Source organism: Schistocerca piceifrons, chromosome 7 (genome assembly GCF_021461385.2).
Source record: "Schistocerca piceifrons isolate TAMUIC-IGC-003096 chromosome 7, iqSchPice1.1, whole genome shotgun sequence".
Lineage (NCBI taxonomy): Eukaryota > Metazoa > Arthropoda > Insecta > Orthoptera > Acrididae > Schistocerca > Schistocerca piceifrons.
In genome coordinates, this window is record NC_060144.1 from 180,547,048 (window position 1) to 180,559,636 (window position 12,589).

Consider the following 12,589-nt stretch of genomic DNA (forward strand, 5'->3'; position numbering starts at 1 on the left):
GATTATTAAGACAACTGTCTTTTCTGCCTGAATATTGTTGTTATACTTAAAAGGGATTTCACGAGTGCGTCACTATATAATTGGTGGAATTCCGTTGTTCTAAGATCTGTTTATTGGTCAAAGCTTCCCGATGGGAAATTTGCTCTTTTACTTAAAATTTGTTATTTAATATTCTGTATGCTAGCTTGTTTAACCAATGGGGATGTAGTCCCGGTAAATTCGTGTTAAATTTGTGGGCAATTATGCTTGTCATCTACATTTGTCTGGGGCCATCTGTTATTTAGTTAAAGGAAGGATCTTTACTTAACTTGTTTCATGCCATACGCTCTTGTAAAGACTGTATAAAGATTTTAATTATATTTGTTATTGGTGGCTATTGGAAGGTATAAAAGCTCCTCTTATTACTCGGCGAATTACTGTTTAGTTCTACAGGGCCTTTATACTGAAATGTTTCCCCACACCACCTAGTATTGTCTTTCTATGTGTGTGAGTAACTGTATGTTCACTGCTGTGGGTAAATACATACAGCGTACACAGGGCGGTGTGTGAAACTGATAGCGATTACTCGCTTCCACTGTTGTAGAAATCTGCTCCAGATGCTGCAGATACCGTGTTGAGCTGAAAGTGGTAACCAAAGTACGGAGAAATATTCTTCGGGGCTCTGTTGCATAGCAATCAGATTGCTTTCAGTTCTGAGAAATGTCCAGTTACTATTGTGGATTTGAATGATCCATGAAGTGACTTCTTTTCCGAAGAAAACATCGAACTATTTCACTAGAACTGAATGCTCCCGTCGGAACTGTTCTCAGATGGTGTTTATTAGTAAATCACAATAGCAGTATATCGCTGGGTGTATAATAAGACGTACCTTCTTGAAATGAACAATATTTTATTGTTCTATTAACTGATTTCCTTCCATATGCACTTATATTTTACAATGTGAATCAAAAACTCGCAATGGCGTCGATTTTTTACATCACAAGAATGGCTCTCCTCTCCTAAAATTACTCTTAACAAGAACAAACAGAAACTATATCCTAAGAATAATTATGTGAGCGCTGTCCGCCACAGAGTAATAAACAATATCTTTGTCTCTCTCTCGCACTGTCACAGCAAGTTACGCTGCATGATACCTCATAAAGGCCGGTTTTGAAAAAGGTTTTGTAAAACTGTTTTGCGGCTATGTGTAATAAATATTTGTGAACTACTACTCTGTATTTGCGTTTTCTTGTGATTTCCCTTTGTGACTGGTTTGAAGACTGTCAATTTTACGTCCCAGACGCCTTTACAAAACTGGCGACGAGGGTTTGCAAAACAGTGGAAGAAAAGGAAAGGCCCGAGTAAAGTTTGTCAGTGTTGAAATTGTCAATTTTCAGAGTATAGTAAATTAAAAGTTTTCATTTTTTTACACTGCTTAAGGCTTGCTGACCAAACCTCTCCTGATCGTTCAATTTCTGTAAATAGAAAAATATGGCAGTAGTTGTATCAGTAGTTGTGAATGTACATTGCACCAACATGGATCGCAATATTTCTTTTGAATTATTTTAGCATGTTGCTGGATGCAGAATATTCACGCAGTTGCAGCGGCAAGATAAGGTAAGATAAGTTGTCAGTTGCGTGCAGGAGCATTATTGTATTAACTGTTAGGAGATGTTAGAAAATATTTTTATAACCACAGTCAGAAGTGGATTTGATTTTTTGTGTTTTATAGGAAGAGTTATAATTTTCTGTTTTTTTTTCTCAATCAGAATACCAAAATCGTCTTTCACAAGGACTATAATAATTACAAATAAAGAAGCAAACAATTTTCAACAACGTCTTCTTCTTTTCCATGTGCATTTGTCCCGCATCGCCGCAGGGTCGGCACGGCTTTAACGATTTTGGTACGGTAGATTTCATGTGTGGCTGGATGCCCTTCCTGTGGCCACAACGTTGCCCTCTGGCATGGATACGTTTACCCCTGCCATCTGCGTGTAATGCTATTCATGCGAAAGTGAGACATAATTTTCTAACTCGTGTAACTGGGGCGGTACTTTAAGACCAGCTCGGTATTCACCTAGAGGGATGTGGGAAACCACCTAAAAGCCACATCCAGGATGGCCGGCACATCGACCTTCGTCGTTAATCCGTCTATATTGGCAGATTCGTTCCGGGGTAGAGCACCTCCCCATCCCAGAAACGGCGCTTTAACACGCACGGCTATCCGGGCGGGTATCTACAATATACCATATTTACAAATAATGTAAAATCTATCGTTGCTATGAAAGAAATGTGTTACTAGGTGAAAGCAGCGAAATTCACACATTCACGTCCCGAGACTCATTTGATTCAGCTAATCTATCCTGTGTAAGTTTCATCATATCTGCAAAACTATTGCAATTAGCACGCTCATTTACCTCCATATTCTAAGTAATCCTTAGTATCCCACTACGGTTTTACCCATCATACTTCCTCAGTTATCAAATTAAGTTTTCGTTCATGCCTCAAGAAATGTCCTACCAAACGGTCCTCCCTTTTGGTACGGAGCAACGCGCCGCAGTGGTAAAACACTAGACTCTAGTTCGGGAACGGCCTTCAAATTCGCGTTCGCCTATCAAGAATTACGTTGCCACCGATTTTTCTGACTCCTATAAGGCAAACGCAGGTATGGATTCTTTGAAATGGCATAGCCCATTTCCTTTCCCACCATTTCTCAGTCTGGGCTGGTGTTCCATCCCTAATGACATCGTCGTCGACCAGACGTTAAACCCTAATATTCTTCCTTCGTTCTTTTAGCATAGTTGAACCACAAACTTCTTTTATCTGCGCTTGGATTCAGTAAACGTTCCTTAGTTTAATCTGCAACATTGTTCTTTAGCACTGTTTATCACAATCTATTCCCTTCTTGTCTCTACTGCTAATCGTCTACGTTTCACTCCCGTACACGGCTACACTCTACTTTCATAAAAGACTCCCCAATATTTAAATTTGTTTTAGGTGTTAATATACGTCGGTTTTCCAAAAAAGGATTTTATTTCTTTGCACGTCTGTACTTTATATCCCCTTTTCTTCATCCGTTGTCAGTTAATTTCCTCCCCAGTCAGAAAAACTTGAATACTGCTGTCTGAAATTCTAATCTAATTCCCTCAGCAGTGTCTACTTTAAGCCGACAATATTCCATTACCCTTGTTGTACTTTTCTTGATATTGTAAGTCTTGCACTACTTTATACTTTAACCTGTGGGTTCAGAAGAGACTGACCCTCGTTTATAATGACACCTTTGTACGAAACCCGACCCATGTGTGAATAAACGCAATCTAACTTTGTTTCTTAATTTCGTAGTGGCAAGAACTTTATCAGAGCGTTACGGAATAATTAAAGGTGGGGTTTCACAAAGTCTGAACCAAGACAACACTAAAAACAAAACCTTTACAAAAGACCTATGCAGCTATAGGCTATGCATGTGTATGACTTACACCTTATGGGAGTAAATCATGCGATACAAGTTTATTTGCAATCTATATCCTACAACATGTAGTAAATGGAAAAGTTCTGAACTACTGTCATAGCATAATTTTACCTCAAAACGTCCGTATACGCAAGTACGTGTATTGAAGACCTACAACTACCCGAACTTACCCGAATAGCTAAACATTTCATTTAAAATAAAATTACCCTAACCGTTGAAGGCAGTTTATTCCTTCTCGGCTTTAAATGTAGCTAAAGCAGACGCAGTGCGTTTGAATATACCGTTCTTGAGTGAACAGATGTAGAGATATGGAGTAGGTGAAAGATCAGAGGAGCGAAAAATAAGTTTCTAAGAATTTGAAATTGTATGCGCACTTAATATGTTGTTAAAAAATTGAACACAAAATTTCATGTCTCACATAAAAAACGTATTCAACGGACCATGTGTCTTTACATGACCATCCATATACAATAGACAAAAAAGTCATCATACATTAGCATTAACGCCTGAAGTACACTCCAGAAATACACTGAAGAGCCATGGAAACTGGTACACCTGCCTACTATCGTGTAGGACCCGCGCGAGCACGCAGAAGTGCCGCAACACGACGTGGCATGGACTCGACTAATGTCTGAAGTAGTGCTGGAGGGAATTGACACCTTGAATCCTGCAGGGTTGTCCATAAATCCGTAAGAGGGGGTGGAGACCTCTTTTGAACAAAACGTTGCAAGACATCTCAGATATGGTCAATAATGTTCATGTCTGGGGGGTTTGGTGGCCAACGGAAGTGTTTAAACTCAAAAGAGTGTTCCTGGAGCCACTCTGTAGCAATTCTGGACGTGTGGGGTGTCGAATTGTCATGCGAGAATTGCTCAAGTCCGTCGGAATGCACAATGGACATGACTGGATGCAGGTGATCAGACAGTACGTGTCACCTGTCAAGAGTCGTACCTACACGTATCAGGGGTCCCGTATCAATCCAATTCAAACACCCCACACCATTACAGAGCCTCCACCAGCTTGAACAGTCCCCTGCTCACATGCAGAGTCCACGGATTCATGAGATTGTATCCATACCCGTACAAGTCCATCCGCTCGATACAATTTGAAACGAGACTCGTCCATCAGGCAACATGTTTCCAGTCAACAACAGTTCAATGTCGGTGTTGATGTGCCCAGGCGAGGCAGTCATCGAGGGTACATGAGTGGGTCTTCGGCTCCGAAAGCCCATGTTGTTGATGTTTAGTTGCATGTTTCACACGCTGACACTTGTTAATGGCTCAGCATTGAAATCTGCAGCAATTTTTATAAGGGTTGCACTTCTGCCACGTCCTCAGTCGTCGTTGGTCCCGTTCTTGCAGGATGTTTTTCTGGCCGCAGCGATGTCGGAGATTTTATGTTTTACCGGATTCCTGTTATTCACGGTACACTCGTAAAATGGTGGTACGGGAAAGTCCCCACTTCGTCGCTACCTCAGAGATGCTGTGTCCCATCTCTCGTACGCCGACTATATAACACGACGTTCAAACGCACTTAAATCTTGATAACCTGCCATTTTAGTGGCGGTAACCGATCTAACAAGTGCGCCAGACACTTATTGTCTTATACAGGCGTTGCCGACCGCAGCGCCGTATTCTGTCTGTTTATATATTCTGTATCTGAATACGCGTGACTATAGCACTTTCTTTGGTGCTTCAGTGTATTACTTGATGAGAGGAAAAATAATGAGATTAACACAGTGAAAGCTCGGATGACCGAATAAAAATTGGATATCGTTTCCCACATTCTAGCGAATTTGTGAACTCGAACAAAGACCTAACACAAAGCAACTCACTTAAATAAAATCTAATGCTTCATAATCTGTAAAAGTACATGACGTGCAATCAAACAAATACAGCACAAGCAAGCCAACAACTATTTCACTATAATCCAGAATGAAGTCGCTTCAGTGCCCGCACTTCATTATCACAGGACAAAGCGTCTATAGCGAACAGATGAGCACATCCTCGTGGCACCAGACGGTGCCAGTCTCTCTTCGTCCGCTGACGGCCTCGCTAACCGATTCTGCCGCCAAGCTCTTCTATTGGCTGACGCACCTCAAAGTTCAGGCGACACGCTGAGATAGAATGTCATAGTCTTCACCCAAACATAAGTTACCCCAACAAACAAAGAAGTGACTACAGATTCTTTGAGTTATTAGTAAAGTATTTCACTTACACTGAAAATTTTTCTGTGCAAATCAGGATATCTTGATTATTAGTTGTTTTAATTGGTTTTTTGTTTATTTAATTATTTAATATAAATAATTTTGTTGTTTTTTGTCTTAGTATGTTTTATAGAATTGAATTTTTGAAATGTCTACCAATGCGCATATGAATATATAGCAAGACGACTTTCAGTTTCGTCTTATAACTTATTTTCAAGACACTATCCATTTCATTCAACAGGTCTTCGACGTCTTTTGGTGTCTCTGACAGATTTAGAATGTCATGGTAACCCTCAGAGTTGTTATTTCTTCCCCCTCAACTCTAATTCCCTTGGCAATAATTTATCCATTTTACTTGCTGTTGAACTCCGTGGCTGTGAATTATATTATTTTAACAAATACAGCAACCAGCCAGTTATTGAAATGATATGCTTTCTACACTACGGTTTAGAAAAGTGGAACATCACAACCGGGAGTTGTGATCACAATGAAATTTATTCCGCCGATTAGGAACATGACAAGACACAGATGATTAGATTTACAGACCTATACATGAACTGGGAAGCATCAACACATGCTGCAATCAGCGCCGCTAAGGAAATACTCTGCCATGTGGATTGCAGGCGTGTCCACAAGGCATCAACAGTGGCTACAGGAGGACCTGGATGAACAACCTGCCGACCGACCATGTGGGCTGAATGTATGGCTAATGGGAAGGCCAGGGAAGCTGTGGTGCCCTTTGTTCTTCGCAGAAGGATTGTACATTCCTCGCCATCTGCTTCCAGGCGTTGTCCTGCTGAAATATGACATGTGAAGCGGCCTGCCATCACAACTCCCGGTCGTAATGTTTCTCTTTTTCCAAACACCTTCCTGGTGTAGTGGCAGCTTTTCAGATTGCTCTTAAGACGTAGGAAGCGAGATCGCATGTTATAGGCAGTGGCGGCCCAGACCAACACTCTAGACGTTTGTCCCCTATGCTACCACGGCGGTGCCGAACTCGTATGCGGCCATCACTGCAGGACAAGCTGAAGCGTGACTCTTCCGAAGGCACTACATTTTGACACTCAGCAATCCATTGTCGGCATTCATGTGCCCATTGCAGTCTGCAACGTTGGAGGTTTCTGGTTAATGGAAGCTGAAGCAACAGCGTATGTGCCATCAATCCAGCTCAGAGAAGACGGCTCGAGCCGTCGACGCAGTCATGTCCATACCCCGTTGCAGTGCTCCAACGACGCGCCGACACTGTGGACGAAGGTGTTCTGTCCGTTATGGACGAGATGGAGGTCATTTCGCGCCGTGGTCACATTGCACCGCAGAATTCGTTGTCGCCGCTGTGTACGGCAGTCTTCTCTCCACTGGTTCGACATACACCTAACTGCTGAAGCAGCTCTGTACAAGCCGCAGTGTCACCTGACTCCCGGAGTCCAATCATTCTGCCCCGTTCGATAGCACGGCGACGTCGGAGAAGCACAGTGTCATTACGTTACACATTTCCATTCCGTATGATGGCTCCGCCTCGACTGAGCGTTATGTAACATTGACCCGTTCACTTACACAAAACAGGACGCTGTTGAGCCTATGTGCATGCCACCTCTCTACCATTTCAACCACTTATAATTTTTCTACATGTCCTCTTATCGTGGCGTGTTGCAGACCATTGCTTATGGGTGTTTCACTTTTTACAAAAAAATGGTTAAAATGGCTCTGAGCACTACGCGACTTCTAAGGTCATCAGTCGCCTAGAACTTAGAACTAATTAAACCTAGCTAACCTAAGGACATCACATACAACGATGCCCGAGGCAGGATTCGAACCTGCGACCGTAGCGGTCGCTCAGTTCCAGACTGTAGCGCCTAGAACCGCACGGCCACTCCGGCCGGCTCACTTTTTACAAACAGTACCTTAAATTCCTCCTTGGTTTCCATTATTCAATATAAATATACTGAAAAACAAGAGCTCATGTGGCGTTGATGGTGTCTCTAACAGAATTTTGAAATTTTCTTCTAATTTAATAAGTGGAGTCCTTGACGATATATGTAATGCTTCGCTGGCACAGGGAATTCTTCCAGACAGATTGAAATACGCAATTGTCAAACCTCTTCATAAGAATGGGGACAAGAGTGACTTAAATAATTATAAACCAATCTCATTGCTGACTTCATTTCCTAAAATATTCGAAAAAGTTATGTATTCAAGAGTAGTCTCACAATTAAGTGAAAATAATTTACTCAGCATGGCACAGTTCGGATTGCAGAAGGGTTACTCGACTGAGAATGCTATCTACACATTACCCATCAAATAGTACAAGCGCTAAATAACAAATTATCGCCAGTTGGTATTTTCTGTGACCTCTCCAAGGCATTTGACTGTGTGGATCATGTCACACTCTTAGAGGAACTCAGGTTTTATGGAATTAAAGGCTATACACACAGCTGGTTTGAATCATACTTAATGAACAAAAAGCAAGAAGTTGTGCTCAACAGCACAAATAATGTTGGGAGGGTGGTAAATTCTACTGAATGGGGAGTTATCACAAAGGGTGTCCCACAGGGTTCAAGTTTAGGTCCTCTGTTGTTCCTTATTCATGTGAATAACCTCTCACTTAGCGTTCAGCAAGCGGAACTAGTACTTTTTGCAGATGACACGAATGTTATAATACATCCCACTCCAGAAAAAGCAAAAGAATATATTATTAAGGATGTCTTTCAAAGAATTATTAAGTGGTTCTCAGAAAATGGACTCTCCCTTAATTTTGAAAAAACTCACTATATACAGTTCTGTACACCGAATAGCGTCATACCGACAACTTATGTAGCATATGAACAGGGCTCAGTTAACAGGGTAGATTTCTCCAAATTTTTGGGTGTTCACATTGATGACATCTTGAACTGGAAGAAGCATATTACTGAGCTTCTCGTACGATCGCTAGTCTTGGTAATAAATAGATTAGCCTCCTAACGTACTTTGCCTATTTCCACTCAATAATGTCTTATGGAATAGTTTTCTGGGGTTACTCACCACTTAGACATAAAGTACTGATTGAACAAAAGAGAGCAGTGAGAATAGTTAGTGGTGTCCACCCAAGAACGTCATGTAGGCACCTTTTCAAGGGGTTTGGTATTTTAACAGCACCTAGCACCTTCGGAGTACATATATTCGCTAACGAAATTCGTTACAAATAATCCATGTCAATTCGCGAAGAACAGTGATGTTCATCTGTACAACACTAGAAAGAAAAATGACCTTTCCTATCCGTTATCGAAGCCGTCAGTTGATCAAAAAGGAATACATTATTTAGCACAAAAATCTTTGATCATTTGCCCAACAACATAGTCTGGCAGATAGCAGATCAAGTTTTAAATCTAGCTTAAAATCATTTCTTTTGGACAACCCCTTCTATTCCATGGGCGAGTTTCTGTTTCAGAACTGGTTAAAAAAATGTACCTCTAAATGTAGCTGCACGTGTAGAACTAAAAATTTCAGTAATATTAATATTAGCACTATTGATGTGTGTATATATGTTTTGTAATCTGGCTTGTTCCACATCATGTCGATAAAATAATCGGGAAAATGATCTACAGAACATGACATAACTAAAACTAAACTAAAACTAAACATTAGTGCTTGCTCAATGTATAGATTGAATAACATGCAGGATAGGCTATAATGTTGTCCCATTCCCTTTTCGACTACCGTCTTTTCTCGAATACCTCCCAGGGGGCCGCTGAACTGTTGACTGTCGACGGACGGATTACCATCCACGTGTCAGACGCCCTCACTCCAAGAGACACTGTGGATAAGTGTTCAGCAGTTTGATGCTACCTTTGCCGATCGAATGCTGTTGGTGTATTTTTTTTTACATCACGAGGATTCGAAATGATATCTCTGAGTCGAGCACCACTGCACAAGCGTCAGTTATCATCCTCGACTGCATAGACACTCTGCTCTGATATTGGGCCTTTTTCGATCGAGGAAGAAAACGACCGTATGTAAGAACTAAAACTTTGTCCACACCAAATATCACGAACTCTTGCTGTGTAGCTGACTGAGATGTATTAATGTTACGTTCTGTTGTTGCTGCTCGTTATAATGACAAAGTCTTTATTGTGGTGGATAGCCTACCCCTGTCAAATACCACATACAAGGAATTCGCGCGTAATCTGGTCACCTGCTCATATACACTGACGGAATAAAATCGCAGTACCAAGAAGGAGTTGTGCGACATATACGAAAGTTGGCAGCCGAGTTCCTGCACATGAAAGACCATATCTATTCGAATCTCGCACCAGTCTCATAAGAGTGGCACTAATAGCCACGAGGAAGCAAATCAGGTTTGCTTTAAGTACACGCTGTAACGATCACAAGGGTTAGTTACCTTCGAGATTGGTCGTAGTGAGTTGATGTTAGTCAAAATGCTCAATGCGACATCGACATCATTATCAACACCTCACTGAGTCTGAACAAGATCGAGTAATAGGGCTGCCAGAAGCTGCATGTTCCTTCTGAAATACTACAGAAAAACTTGGCGGGAGTGTAGCTACTGTTCATGACTGCAGGAAGCAGTGGCCACGAAAATGTACTGTCGCAAGAAGATCAGGATCCGGACAGGTTCTTACCAGTACCGAGAGGAAAGAGCAACGTGTTCGGCGAATGGCTCTCGCGCATCATACAGCATCTGCAGCAGCAATCTGAGCAGCAGTTGGCGCCATAGTGACACAACGAATTGTTACAAACTGGTTATTTCAAGGACAGCTCCGAGCCAGCCGCCCTGCAGAGTGCATTCTACTAATCCAAACCGCCGGCATTTGTGACTTCAGCGGTGTCAAACTAGAGCTCATTGGAGGGCTAGTGATGGCCATATGTTGATTAGAAGGAGATCACTAGAGGGCCTGTAACTAACTTGTCTACGGCCTAGACACACTGGACCCACTCCTGGAATTATGGTCTGGGGCGCGATTTCGTATGACTGCAGGAGCTCTCTCATGGTTACCCCATGCACCCTGACTGCAAATTTGTATGTCAATCTGGTGATTCTGCCCTTCATGAAATGCACTACAGAGAGTGTTTCCAACAGGATAACACTCGCCCGCACACCGTTATTGTAACCCAACATGCTCTGCAGGGCGACAACATGTTGCCTTGCTTGTTGTATCACCAAATACGTCTCCAATCGAGCACACATGGGACATCATCAGACGACAACTCCAGCGGAATCCACGAACAGTATGAACCGTCCCTGTATCAACCGATCAAGTGCAACAGACATGGAACTCCATCCCACAAACTGACATCCGGCGCCAGCACAATATAATGCTCGCATGTTAGCGTGCTTGCATTCTACATTTTGGCGGCTGGACTAGATATTAATGTATCAACATTTCACATTTGCAATGGTTTATCTTGTTGTTGCTGTTGTCTTCAGTCCTCAGACTGGTTTGATGCAGCTCTCCATGCTACTCTATCCTGTGCAAGCTTCTTCATCTCCCAGTACCTACTGCAACCTACATCCTTCTGAATCTGCTTAGTGTATTCATCTATTGGTCTGCCTCTACGATTTTTACCCTCCACGCTGCCCTCCAATACTAAATTGGTGATCCCTTGATACCTCAGAACATGTCCTACCAACCGGTCCCTTCTTCTTGTCAAGTTGTGCCACAAACTCCTCTTCTCCCCAATTCTATTCAATACCTCTTCATTAGTTATGTGATCTACCCATCTAACCTTCAGCATTCTTCTGTAGCACCACATTTCGAAAGATTCTATTCTCTTCTTGTCCAAACTATTTAAAGTCCATGTTTCACTTCCATACATGGCTACACTCCATACAAATACTTTCAGAAGCGACTTCCTGACACTTAAATCTATACCCGATGTTAACAAATTTCTCTTCTTCAGAAACGCTTTCCTTGCCATTGCATTTTATATCCTCTCTACTTCGACCATCGTCAGTTATTTTGTTCCCCAAATAGCAAAACTCCTTTACTACTTTAAGTGTCTCATTTCCTAATCTAATTCCCTCAGCATCACCCGACTTAATACGACTACATTCCATTATCCTCGTTTTGCTTTTGTTGATGTTCATCTTATATGCTCCTTTCAAGACACTGTCCATTCCGTTCAACTGCTCTTCCAAGTCCTTTGCTGTTTCAGACAGAATTACAATGTCATCGGCGAACCTCAAAGTTTTTATTTCTTCTCCATGGACTTTAATACCTACTCCGAATTTTTCTTTTGATTCCTTTACTGCTTGCTCAATATACAGATTGAATAACATCGGGGACAGGCTACAACCCTGTCTCACTCCCTTCCCAACCGCTGCTTCCCTTTCATGCCCCTCGATTCTTATAACTGCCATCTGGTTTCTGTACAAATTGTAAATAGCCTTTCGCTCCCTGTATTTATCCCCTGCCACCTTTAGAATTTGAAAGAGAATATTCTAGTCAACATTGTCAAAAGCTTTCTCTAAGTCTATAAATGCTAGAAATGTAGGTTTGCCTTTCCTTAATCTATTTTCTAAGATAAGTCGTAGAGTCAGTATTGCCTCACGTGTTCCAACATTTCTGCGGAATCCAAACTGATCTTCTGCGAGGTCGGCTTCTACTAGTTTCTCCATTCGTCTGTAAAGAATTCGCGTTAGTATTTTGCAGCTGTGACTTATTAAATTGATAGTTCGGTAATTTTCACATCTGTCAACACCTGCTTTCTTTGGGATTGGAATTATCATATTCTTCTTGAAGTCTGAGGGAATTTCGCCTGTCTCATACATCTTGCTCACCAGATGGTAGAGTTTTATCAGGACTGGCTCTCCCAAGGCCGTCAGTAGTTCTAATACAATGTTGTCTACTCCCGGGGCCTTGTTTCGACTGCGGTCTTTCAGTGCTCTGTCAAACTCTTCACGCAGTATCATATCTCCCATTTCATCTTCATCTACATCC